This window comes from Neovison vison, chromosome 12 (assembly GCF_020171115.1).
Source record: "Neovison vison isolate M4711 chromosome 12, ASM_NN_V1, whole genome shotgun sequence".
Classification (NCBI taxonomy): Eukaryota; Metazoa; Chordata; class Mammalia; order Carnivora; family Mustelidae; genus Neogale; species Neogale vison.
The window spans coordinates 142773892-142788255 of NC_058102.1; positions in this window are offsets into that span (position 1 = coordinate 142773892).

The window sequence follows — 14364 nt, forward strand, 5'->3', positions numbered from 1 at the left end:
CAGACGCAGACAAGGAACCACTGACCCGTTTGGTTCTGTTCGCATCTGTGGAAGTGTAAATGGTGGTGGGGGCAGGCCTGGATCGGTTTTTATGGGAATTCTTCACAATAAACATAGCTTGTAACTTGAGATTTACAAATCCATTCATTCTGATTATCCCTGAAGTTCTCGGGAAGGAGGAAATGGAAAGTAAGAAGAGCTCATGTCACTGAGATGGAGGGTTTAATAAAACACCTGCTGTGGCCATCTTGTCAACACAGACATTAGAGTCGAACAAAGATAGAGTCATTTACTCCTCCCCGTAGAATTACTTCATCCGCCCATTCTCAGCTGACTTCAGTATCAGTGGAAGTCACTCATTACCACCCGCTTCACACTGTAACAAGAAAGGAAGTGCACAGTTCTTCCAACAGAAGAGAAAACCAATCTCTTATTATACCCTTAAAGATGATTTGATGACTCATTTGTCTCCCGTTAGGCATTACTCAAGATAAAAGACCTATGCATGCTACTGGTAGCAGTCCATCTTGTTTAACTAGAATTCTAGCTACACATTTTTAAGTATCTGTGCTGTTTGTATATTTTGATAAAATATTGTGACTTAATGATGAAGAGGTGGATATGTAAACCTGGAATAAAAGAAAGAAAGAAAGACGCCTCCTAATAGTTTAATTCCCTACTTGTGCCCCCAAGAACTTGGGTTTTGTCGTGCTTATATCAAAATGTAGCTAACATTGAGTTGATGCTGTAAATTTTGGGAATCATGAAAAATCCCCAAATGGGCGAGAAACTCAGGTGACTTCTAAGTTACTGTTATGTTCCTCTTTCTCTTCACCCCAAGATGATCTGGGAGTGGTCCATGAGTGCTGCCTTGACTCCAATCCATATCTCCAGTTCTAATCTTGTTCCCAGGCTTCAGTTTCCACTGACTTGCTCTATTTTCTTACAGCCTCAACCTCTCTTGTGTTTCCTAACTCTGTTACTGGCACCATGATGGGTCCACTTGTCCAGCCTCAGAACCTCACAGTCATTGTCAACTGTCCCTTCCCCCTGTTTTTTTTTTTTAACCAAATCTTATAATTCTGCCTCTACAGTCTCTCCAAAAGACATACTTGTCTCTACTTTCTCTCCTGCTAATCATGTCTGGATTAGTCTCCCTATCCTAAGTCTTTCTCCCCATTTTAATTCATGTACACATCATACATTATAAACTACAGGGTAGGAATAACTTTTCCTCTGCTCTCTTGTGTTAAGAACCCAGGGCCTGCTGGTTAAATTGACAAGGGAAGCACACTTCTACTTACAACATGCTATACTCATATATGTAGGAGTGCCCAATAATGGATAATTCAAAGAGTAGTTAGAATTTGGGATTCAAATAACCTGGCTTAACAGGATAAAGTACGGTGGGGGACAGAAAAGTCTCCTATGGGAAGTACAACTAGGTTTCTTTAAGGAACGTAAACGGGGTTTCAAGAGAACATTACAAACTTTCAGAAGTTTGTAATGATGCTTGTCTACAGAGGGTTGAGTGGTCTTCCATCTTCCTCAGGGTTGTAACATCCTCCCGGAGGGAGGACTTACGGTAAGTAGATTTACTCTTGGTCTCACTCCTACAAACAGACCCACTGTGAAGGAGAAATTTTTGGCAGTTGTCAGAAATTTCTGCCTTGGTCAGATAAGGAAAGTTCCAAGAAGACCTCTTCCTGCATCCGCTGAATCCCAAGTGTCTTTAACTTAAAAATAATACTTATTATTTATGAAACATAAAAATATTATCTCCAAAAATCAGTTTTTAACCCCATTCATGTTCAAAACTCTGTGTAATCTTCACTGGCTAGTGAAAACCCATACAGGGCCACCCATTTTGTCCTCAGCCTCTCTACCTGACTTCCCATTTCCACCTGCCATGCACCTGTGCTCCAGGCAATCTGAATTTCTTAGCACTGCCTATAAACTCCCACCAATTCCCACCTCTGGGACTCCCTGATACTAGCTTTTCAGCCTAGAATGCCCATTTCCACACAGTCAACATCTTTCTGTCTCTCAAGACCCAGTTCAGTTGACGTGTCTGCCACCAAGTTTCCCAGTCCTGGGGTATCCCATGAGCTGTTGTAGAAAGATGGCAGCTCAGTTATGATTACAGCATTGCAGAAGTCACTGACTTTCCTGGATGGAATTTTCTCACCTATAAAATGGAGCACATTATCGATAGTGTATTGGGTCATTGTGAGAATAAAAGATGATCTGGCACAGTGGGGGACCTTAGTGCATGCTTCCTAAATGAGAGTTACTGTGGTGCTTTCAAGTTGGTCATGAGCCTGCCAGAAGGTATCTGTATCTATATGTACCAACCTACCCATCTACCTCCCTATCTAAAGAGATAGACAAATATCTACAGACATACCTTAGAGAGATTGCGGGTTTGCTTCCAGACCACCACAGTAAAACAGGTATCATGATAAGGTGAGTCAAGTGAAGTTTTTGGTTTGCCAGTGTATATATGAGAGTTATAATTACATATACTGTACTCCATTAAGTGTGCAGAAGGGTTGGGTCTTCAAAAAAATCAACGTATGTACCTCAATTTAAAAATATTTAACTGCTCAAAAGTGCTAACCATTGTCTGAGCTTTCAGTGAATCATAACCTTTGCTTGTGGAGGGTCTTCCCTCGAAGTTGATGGCTGCTGACTAATCAGGGTACTGGTTGCTGAAGTTTGGGGTGGGGGTGGCAAATTCTTAAGTAAGGCAACAATGAAATTTGCCACAGCAACTGACTCTTCCTTTCACTAATGTTTTCTCTGTAGCATCTGGTACATTTGACAACATTTTACCCATATAGAACTTATTTCAAAATTGGAGTCAATGCTCTAAAATCTTCAAAACAAAGAAGCAACCCACAGAATGGGAGAAGATACTTACAAATGACAGTACAAAAGGTTGATATCCAGGATCTATAAAGAACTCCTCAAACTCAACACACACAAAACAGATAATCATATCAAAAAATGGGCAGACAATATGAACAGACACTTCTCCAATGAAGACATACAAATGGCTATCAGACACATGAAAAAATGTTCATCATCACTAGCCATCAGGGAGATTCAAATTAAAACCACATTGAGATATCACCTTACACCAGTTAGAATGGCCAAAATTAGCAAGACAGGAAACAACATGTGTCGGAGAGGATATGGAGAAAGGGGAACCCTCTTATACTGTTGGTGGGAATGCAAGTTGGTGCAGCCACTTTGGAGAACAGTGTGGAGATTCCTCAAGAAATTAAAAATAGAGCTTCCCTATGACCCTGCAATTGCACTCCTGGGTATTTACCCCAAAGATACAGATGTAGTGAAAAGAAGGGCCATCTGTACCCCAATGTTTATAGCAGCAATGGCCACGGTCACCAAACTGTGGAAAGAACCAAGATGCCCTTCAACAGATGAATGGATATGGAAGATGTGGTCCATTTACACTATGGAGTATTATGCCTCCATCAGAAAGGATGAACACCCAACTTTTGTAGCAACATGGACAGGACTGGAAGAGGTTATGCAGAGTGAAATAAGTCAAGCAGAGAGAGTCAATTATCATATGGTTTCACTTATTTGTGGAGCATAACAAATAACATGGAGGACATGGGGAGATGGAGAGAGAAGGGAGTTGAAGGAAATTGGAAGGAGAGGTGAACCATGAGAGACTAAGGACTCTGAAAAACAACCTGAGGGTTTTGAAGGGGTAGGGGTAAGAGGATGGGGGAACCGGGTGGTGGGTATTAGAGAGGGCACGGATTGCATGGAGCACTGGATGTGGTGCAAAAACAATGAATACTGTTATTCTGAAAAGAAATAAAAATTTTTTAAAAACTGGAGTCAATGCTCTAAAATCTTGCTGCTGCTTTATTAAGTAAGTTTATGTCGTATTCTAAATCCTTTGTCATCATTTCAACAATCTTCATAGCATCTTCACCAGGAGTAGATTCCATCTCAAGGAACCACCTTCTTTGTTTGTCCTTAAGAAGCAATTACTCATTTGTTCAAGTTTTATCATGAAATTGTAGAAGTTCAGTCCCATCTTCAGGATCCACTTCTAATTCTGGGTCTCTGGCTATTTCCACCTCATCTGCAGTGACTTCCTCCACTGAAGTCTTGAGTCCCTCAAAGTCATCCAGGAGGGTTAGAATCAACTTTCTTCAAATTCCTGTGAGTCTTGCTATTTAGACCTCTTCCTATGAATCACGAATGTTCTTCATGGCATCTGGAATGGTGAATCCTTTCCAGTGGGTTTTCAATGTACTTTGCCCAGATCAATCAGAGGAATCACTATCTATGGCAACCATAGCCTTATGGGATGTATTCCTTAAATAAGACTTGGAAGTCAAAATGACACTTTGATCCATGGACTGCAGAATGGATAGTGTGATAGCGGGCATGAAAACAATATTAATTTTATTGCCTGTCTCCATCAGTGCTCTTGGGTCACCAGGTACATTATCAGTAAGCAGTCATATTTTGAAAGGCATGTTTTTTCCTAACCATCAGGTCTCAACAGTGGACTTAAAATATTCAGTAAACCATGTTATAAGCAGATGTGCTGTCATCCAGGCTTCGTTGTTCCATTTATAGGGCACAGGCAGAGTATATTTAACATCTTTCTTAAGGTTCCTGGAATTTTCAGAACAGTCAGTGAGCGCTGGCTTCAGCTTAAAGTCACCAGCTACATTCACCCCGAATAAGACAGTCAGCTTGTCCTTTGAAGCTTTGAAGCCAGGCATTGACTTCTCTAGCTGTGAAAGTCCTTGATGGCACTTTCTTCCAATAGAAGACTGTTTCATCTACATTGATAATCTGTTGTTTAGCACAGCTACCTTCATTATCTTAGCTAGATCTTCTGGATAAATGGTGGCCTCCTTTTGCACTTTTATGTTATGGAGACAGCTTCTTTCCTTGAAAGTCAGGAATCAATTTCTGCTGGATTCAAGCGTTTCTTCTGCAGCTTCTCCACCTCTCTCAGCCTTCATGGAATTGAAGAGAGTCAGGGTCTTGCTCTGGATGAGGCTTTGGCTTAAGGGAATGTTGTGGCTGGTTTGATCTTCTGTCCAAGACCCCTAAAATTTTCTCCATATCACCAATAAGTCTGTTTTGCTTTCTTTTCATTCATGCAGTCACTGAAGCAGCACTTTTCGTTTCCTTCAAGAATTTCCCTTTGCATTTCCAACTTGGCTAACTGTTTGGTGCAACAGGACTAGCTTTCAGCCTCTGTTGGCTTTCAGCATGCCTTGCACACTAAGTTTACTCATACCTAGCTTTTGATTTAAATGATAGACGTGTGAATTTATTTCACTTGAAAACTTAGAAGCCATTGTAGTGTTATTAACTGGACTAAACTCAACATTATTGTGTCTCATGGAATAGGAAGACCAGAGGGGAGAGAGAAAGAGAGATGGGGGAATGGCCAGCCACTGGAGCAATCAAAACCTACACAACATTCATGATATATTATACATATTGTATATATATATTAAGTTTTCCATCTTATATAAGGGGCAGTTCATAGCTATAGTTATACCACAGATCACCATGACAAATAAAATGAGAATGAAAATTTTGCAATATTGCAAGAATTACCAAAATGCGACAGAGACAGAAAGTGAGCAAAGGCTGTTAGAAAATAGCACTGTGGATGCAAGCCTACCACAAATCTTCAATCTGTAAAAACAAACAAACAAACAAACAAATAAATAAAAGAAAATAAAGAAAAAATGCATATCAGTGATACCAAACAATCAAACAACATATGCTTCAAACAAGATATGCTCATTTGAAGATGGATAGACAGGCAGACAGATATATCTATATCTTTAGATAGATGTTCAGATAGATTTGAGATATATCGCATGTATCTTATAAATCATGCCAATCAAATTGGCAACAAGAGAAACAGTTATTGACTGTCTCCACCAAGCAGTGCAGAACAGACTCTGTGACATTACCTGAGAGGCTGTTGCCAGCCACTTTGCCTTGGTACTGTGAAGTGACTGGAAAAAAGAGAACCTAGCAACTTGAGTTAAAATGGAATTCTTTTTTAATCGCCTGTCTCCTGGTTATTGGGTGGTCTCCAAGCTCAGAACAGCTTATAGGTGGAGCCTCCTAAGTTAGTCTCCCATCCCGCCCCTTGTGGAGAGATTGCTGACAACTGGGACCACATCTGGTCCACGATAGAATTATCGTGGACCAGATGTGGTCCCAGTTGTCAGTCCAGCCCTAGCCAGGGTGAGGACAAACACAAATTAACAAGAAGGGGCTTAATTCTCCCTGTTGAAATGAAGGGGAGAGACCTTTCCCCCTCCTCTTCCTTTTCTTTCTGAATGTCTCTCTGTTTTTTTCAAATATATGTAAAACTTTACCATGGTGAAGTAATCTTTGCAGGTCTCACAATTCAAGAATGTTTACTCCCTGACTTGGGAGCCATCCTTTTGAAATGCAAACATCAAGGGAGATAGCTCCCCTGCATCCCAGTTCCTTTGGGAGGGTAAGAACCTAACTTTATTGGGCACCTGGCTTCCATTTGCAAAACTACCTCCTATCCTAAATATATGAGGAGTCCAGTCTGTTCTCCGCTAGATAAAACCAGCACAAACCGTCTCCCCAGCTCCCATGAACTATGTGTGGGGAAAGATGCTGTAACTTCCTCTTGTTTATCTTGAGAACACGTGTTTCTGAGAGACGGTATCTGCTTCAGTGCATAAGGGCATCTCTGTCTCTACCATCTCTTAGCAGATCACCTGTGATGCATGTTACAGTCTGGTTTAATGTCTACTCAGTAACAAAACTGTGTTCTTTCTCTCCCAATCCCGTGGAGAGGTTTTCTGAATTGAGAAAAGATTTGGGGTATTTAAATTACATTACCCCAACACTAGCTTCTCCTAGCTGTCCATCTATGGAGGGGATGTGGGAAGAGACAAGAAACATTTTTGTAACTATCTGCCTTAGTCCAGTTACCCTGAAGACAGCCTGGCATGAAAAAAATTCTAATATTCCATTTAAAGGCACACTCGTGAGCTTCCTCTTAAACTACTCTTAAATGATTAGAAAACCATTTGGTCGGTCTGTTATTTCTCAGACATTTTCTTTTGCTCTCCAATAAGAAAATCATTCAACAAATATTTATTGTGCACCTACGATATGCCTAGAAGCACCTAACGTCTCCAAGACCCTCCCGAAAAACTCTGTGAATTTTCCTTCTGCTTCCTATTCCGTCCAAGATGTGTACTACTCAAGAATTTTTAGCCAAAATTTGGTAACTGCAGTTGTCAGACACATGATCTTTTTTATCTATGTATTTTTCTCCCACAGACTAAAAACTTTTTTTTCTTAAATGGTGATGCTATTCCTTAAGCAATTCCCTGAGGCGGTCTGCAGGGCTAGTCCGGCTGCTTCCTTGCAGAGGGCACCCTGTGCCCTGAGTGGGGAGGAAGGCGGAGGAACAACTTCTATCTTCAAGGCAAGGTGGTGGGTTAGTTTGTAGTCAGACTCAGCCGTTCTTTTCCTGGTAACAGCCTCCGCGCTATTGCAAAGACTGCCCACGTGAGGCCTGACCTTCAGGGGACAGCAGGCATACTGACAGACCAGCAGGACCATGTGGAGTAACAGAAGATCAAAAACAGAAAAGCACATTACAGCCAGATTTCCAGCGCCACAAATATTTGGATAAGGAGTTTGAATGCCATTCCGTGAGCAAAGGTGGAGCTCTGAAATTATGCCAACAAAGCACAGTGGAATCCTCAAGGCGTAAGCACCAGAAACACAAGTGAAAAAAATCTTAATTAAAAAAAAAAAAAAAAAGCACTTTCTGCCAACCTGGAGCGAATTTTCTGAAGCGAAGAGCCACTCAGAGTTTCCTACACATGAGATCATATCATCTGAGGAGGAGTTCTTAGCCCTCATACCCCCACGAAAACAATGAGTGAACAATCATTCAGGGAGGCAGGTAGCTGGGGGCGGGGGGAGCGCCTGAATAAATTGAGAAGCAGCAAGAACCCTGCGGGGGGACAAAAAACCAAGGATGGTCACAGAGAAAAGTAGCATTGACCCACTTCAGTAGTGCAGGGGGTAGTAGGGGCACCAACCTCTGAGCAGCCCAAACCCATGAGGAACAAATGACTCGCCCAAAACTCAACTATTAATAGCCTCCTGCTGACCAGAAGCCTTACGGATGACATAAACCGTTGATTAACTCTTGTTTCGTATATTGCACGTATTATATCCTGTATTTTTACGATAAAGTAAACTAGAAAAAAAAAGTGTTAACAAAATCGAAAAGAAGAGAAAATGCATCTACAGCACTGTATTTATAATAATAACAATAAAAAAAATCCACACAGCTATGGGCCCATGCAGTTCAAACACAAGTTGTTCAAGCATCAGCTGTTGTGGCGTTTTACCTGCGAGTCTGTTCCTCATCCGGGCACCGCTCAGCAGCCATGAATCTTGTGGGCACAGCTTCTCCCTGAGGAGGAGAAGGAGGGCAGGAGACTCCAAAAGCCTGGACGCCAATGACCCCCCACCAGCCCCTTCACTACTGCAGACACCCCTGCTAAGGGACTAATACCCAAACTATATAAGGAACTCACACCACTCAACAGAAAAAAAAAAAAAAATTTAATGGTTAAAGGATATACATAGAGATTTCTCAAAAGCAGACATACAGATGGCCAAAATGTAGGTGAAAAGGTCCTCGACATCACTCATCATTAGGGAAACGCAACTCAAAATTACAAGAAGATACCACCTCATGCCTGTCTCTGAATGGGTAGTTGATTTCAAGAAGTCGAGAAGTAAGTGTTAGCAACGATGTGGAGGAAAGGGAACCCTCGTGCACTGTTGGTGGGAATGCAAACTGGTACAGCCCCTGAGAAAACCAGTATGGGGGCTCCTCCAAAAACTATAAATAGAACTACCCTGTGATCCACTAATTCCACTTCTGCATATATGTGCAAAGAAAATGAAATCCATACCTCAGGGAGATCTGCACTCCTATGTTCACTGTAGCATTATTCACACTGACCTAACTACAGAAGCAACTTCAATGCCCATTAGTGGATGAATGGGTGAAGAATGTACGGTGCATATACATAACGAATGTTACTCAGCCTTTAAAAAAAAAATGTTCTGCTATTTGCAACCATGTGGGTGAATCGGGAGGACATCATACTAAGTAACCCAGAGAGTACTGTATGACCTCGCTTACATATGCAATTTAAAATAACTACACTCAGAGAAGCAGAGAGTAGAGGATGGCCATGAGGGGCTGGGACAAGGAGGAAATGGTGAGATTCTGGTCAAGGGATACAAAGCTGAAGTTATGCAAAATGAGTAAGTTCTGAAGTTCTAACCTAGAACAAGGTGACTCTAGTTAACAGCGGTCTTGTGTACTTGAAATTTGCTAAGAGAGTAGATTTTTTTTTAATATTTTCCTTATTTATTTGACAGACAGAGATCACAAGTAGGCAGAGACGCAGGCAGAGAGAGAGGAGAAAGCAGGCTCCCTGCTGAGCAGAAAGCCCAATGCGGGGCTCGATCCCAGGACCCTGGGATCATGACCTGAGCTGAAGGCAGAGGCTTAACTCTCTGAGCCACCCAGGTACCCCAAGAGAGTAGATCTTAAGTGTTACCACACATACACACAGGAAAGGATGTGAGGAAATGCATATGTTAATGGGCTTGTGGTGAAAACTTCACAACGTATACATATCTCAAAACATCAAGTTGTACACTTTACATATATACAAGTTTCGTCAATTGTACCTCAGTATCACTGGGAAAAATTTCTTTTTAATTTTAAAAAAGAAACTCACACATAAATACGATGAGGTAAACCATCTCTCTCTATTAAACTATCCTTATATATGTTTCATCAGCTGCTTATTTTGTCTGAGTTTCTAACTAATGAACAAAGACGCACATGCATCTCCTCAGCCTTTTGCACCAGGAGGTCCTGAGGCATTGATGCCAGAAAAGCTGATTCAGATTTTCCAGAAGGAAGATGCTAAGAGGAGAAAAGCATTGACCAGGAAGAAGGAGTGACAGAGTAGCTGAGCAGAATCAGAGTTCAAGCACTTGGCACCCCCATACCTGGGCCTCCCCATCCCCGTGTCCAGGTGGAGGCCCTGAGGTTCTAAAGATCGTTCACAAAGAGCTTTCTGCTGTTCCTTGGTGGGGAACGCCACCGTGGCTGGACATCTGCCTGCAGAGAATGTGGAAACCTATCCCTGCCCCCCTCGCTTACGCTACCAGGGGAAGAGGAAGATCAAGTACCCATTCTTCCCATCAGAACAAAGACAAGTTGCAGCTGAATCCAGGTAATTCTGCCCAGGCTGACAAATCAGTCCAATGGGGCTCTCCAACAAGTTCTTAATATTTTAAGTACCTATTACACTGATTTTTAGAATGAATTTGAGACCAGTTTTATTTTTGGCCAATGCAGTATTCTTGGCCTTTTCAAAAGTGATGTTCCTTCTGATGCAGAAGATTAAGACCTCTAATTTCATGCTCACAGACTCTTGGTCTCTGGATCACAAACCCACTATTTCTTTAAAAGTCAGCTCTATTTTTTCCTAGACATCCTCGCCTTAAATTACTGCAGATCTTACACACATTCCTTGGGAATGTGTGTGGGAACTCTGAGAATAAATCTGTGTCCATTCTGGTTTCTTTGTTCATTTTGTGTCACAGCTTCTGTGACAAAAGCATATTTAAAGCATTCATATATACTTAGGTAGACTATTTATAGCAGTGTGTGATGGTCTGACTTCTTAAAATGGAATGAAAGAGTTCTGTTAATTTAATACAGATTCTGATTTCCAGAGAACTCCTAGCCTTGAATGTGGAGCTTTACCTCTTCTCTGGATCTTGCATCATCTTCCTAGAAAGCGGGCGTGGAGGGAGATGGTCATGGCCCCTGAAATTATAAAGGACTTCATTACATTTCAGAACTGGAGGATTCTTAGCTATCCAAACCCCTCAGTTTGCATTTAAGGAAACAAAGCTTCTGGAAGACAAGTGTCCCTTCCCTCCCCCCACACGGCCTCCCAGCCCTGAAGTGACAGCTGGAGAGTAATGGAGGGAGAATGCCATTCCTGAGCTCCTTCTTCTGGGTCTCTATGACCCAATCCATCGCTCCTCAACCTCGCAGAGCAAGATGGATTCCAAACTTTCCACACCAGAGCTTCGGCTTAGAAAAGGGGAGTTGGGGGCGCCTGGGTGGCTCAGTGGGTTGAGCCGCTGCCTTCGGCTCAGGTCATGATCTCAGGGTCCTGGGATCAAGTCCCGCATCGGGCTCTATGCTCAGCAGGGAGCCTGCTTCCCTCTCTCTCTCTCTGCCTGCCTCTCCATCTACTTGTGATTTCTCTCTGTCAAATAAATAAATAAAATCTTTAAAAAAAAAAAAAAAGAAAAGGGGAGTTGGGTGAAGAAACCATACTTATTAAGCATCTGATGTATTAGGAAGAGAGACAATACACACAGAACCCCATGAGTCAGGTGTTATAATTATAAACCCATTTCACTGCCCTATTTTACAGCTAACCATCAAGGCAAAATTTTGACCCAGGTCTCTCTAATTTCAAAGCTCCGACCTTTATCCTGACAGCATGTTTTTCCTAACTCTGTCCCTTTTTGAACTGAACTCTACATACTCTTTCCGTGTGGGGCCATTCCCTCCATGTTACACCACCAACCATCCCTCACCAAACCTATATCCCACCTTGCTGACATGGAAGAACCATTGTCACTGCCCTCAGGGGACAGTCTAGCAAGTTCTCTCTCCCCAGTACCTTCTTTCATTTTTCACCACTGCCCAGTTACAAAGGCAGGGGAGGACAGGCGAGTGTGTGTAGCCGCCATGTTTCTCCCCCTCCTCCCTCAAGATGATGCTCTATCCATCATCTTGACAAGTCAGTCTATTTACAGAGGATGCGGCAATGAGAAAATAGCAGGCCACTATGCCTTTCCCTCCCTTCCAGACCAGTAGAGAGGAGCACAAACAATTCTGTCAATGGCGGAGCAAGTTACAAAATGAGGTGCCCCGATGCTGGTGGTATAAAATATATACAAAACTATACTGATCATGAGAATCCTCTTCCTTATAATTATTTTCCTGAGTCATGTTGCCAAATTCCATAAAGGAGATGTTCAAATTCTGTCCACCCCTCTGCTACAGACTTTGTCCCCCCAGAATCCGTATGTTGAAACCTAACTCCTAATGTGATGATATTAGGGTAGTGTTAGGAGGTTACTTTTGGCCAGTAATTAGACGAGGAGGGTGGAGCCCTCGTGAATGGGATCAGTGTCCTTGTAAACGGACTCCAAAGAGTTCTTTTGCTCTCTGTACCCTGTGAGGACACAGCAAGAAGATGGCCATCTGCAACCCAAAAGACAGAGCCTTTACCGGAACTCAACCTTGCTAGTACCCTGATTCAGACATCCACTTTCCAGAACTGTGAAAAAACACATCTCTGTCATGTATGAGCTCCCCAATCTGTGGTACTTTGCTATAGTGTTTTGTATAGACCAAGACACTCTCCAAAGCTGAATGTCTCTGGCACTTTATATAGCCTGGCAAGTTATTTGCTCCTCAGGCTTCAGGGAGAGACATTAAGTGACCAAAGAATGAGATGAGAACCCTCTGATCACACAGGCAACTGGTACTAAGGCTGGAAATGGTGCTAGGCAAAGTTGTCTCAAGTGTACATCTTTACCCATGGAGTATGGTCCTAGGACTGTCTGAAAACCCTCCTTACAGTTGAAAACACACCTACCAAAAATAAGATCCCACAGACTGATGCCTGTTTAGAGTTGGTAAGAACTTGAAAAGAGCCAGGGCACCTTCTTCTGTGACCAGAAACATAGGTCACCCCAGATCACTGAAACAGGGGAAAGGGCACAAAAGAGGAGGCAGGGAGAAGGAAAACGACCTTTTTGGATGTCGTAAATTTATTAATCTTCAAAGTACTAGATCTGCGAGATTTTGTGAAGTATTCTCACCCATAGCCGTGTGGAGAAGGCAGAGAGAGACAGCTACTCTTTACAGAAACTGAAGGCATAACAGAACAGGAAGGACTAACTTTCCTTTGTCTTCATATTCTTCTAGTTTGGAATGTGTGGAGAAGCACTTATCAGCTCTAGATAACAAGAGAGCCCTAGGACAGAAGGGGGTGGGGGCAGGAAATGGAAATGCAGTCTTAGCAAACTGGTATGTCCAAACACCTGACCTCAAGATTAGACCTCCAATGGAAGGTCATCATGAGGCTCCGGGGACCATAATGATATCCACACATTATGACAGTTCCTGCCGTAATACCCATAGGCTTCCCTTCCAACAGTGACACAGGGAATAAGAACAAATTAGTATTTGTTGTTCAGTGAGGTATGACATCCTATATCTCATCACCCTAAATAATGGCTTGGCACCATTTCACTTACTCATTCATTCATTCATTCATTCATTTAGAAAACCTGGAACACATTCTCTGTCGGAGTTTAATTCCACAGCATCCAATGAATACAGAACGTAGGTCAAATATGGTGCCAGATACGAGATAATCACTGAAGAGGATGCCCAATTTGTACTTTTGTGGTGTGTGCAGTAGTCAAACACACAATTTTCTTGATGAAAATTTTCTCTTTTTTTTAAGATTTTATTTATTTATTTGATAGGCAGAGATCTCAAGTAGACAGAGAGAGAGAGGAGGAAGCAGGTGCCCCGCTGAGCAGAGAGCCCGATGCGGGGCTCGATCCCAGGACCCTGAGATCATGACCTGAGCCGAAGGCAGGGGCTTTAACCCACTGAGCCACCCAGGCGCCCGATGAAAATTTTCTTGATGAAAATTGTGTGTTTCATACTTTATGAAACACGGTATATGCCAGGACTGCATGAGGTGGGAGCAGTAAATTACACAGTGAGTCAAAGAGGGCCTTCCTGGTGAAGAGGCATTTAAAGTGATGTGAATGATGAGGTAGTTGGGGAACTAAGCAACGTCCGGAAAATCTGGAGTGAAGAGGAAGGGGGCGATAGGCAGGTCTGCCAGCATGTCACGGCTCAGGAGGCTAGACTTGATCCTACAGAAACCAGGAGGTGAGCAGTAGGGAAGCAACATGATCAGATTTCAAGTTGGGGAAGACTGAGCTAGAAGAGGTCCTGAGAAGAAGATGGCTGGGGGGGTGGAGGTGGAAAGGAGGCACTTTCCAGATGCCTGGTATTGTGTCATACCCAAATTCTCAAGTAAAATTATTTTGTTTTGCTATTATCTGTGGCTTAAAATTATATAAATGAAGTTTACTATCCAGGGTCCCGGGATCGAG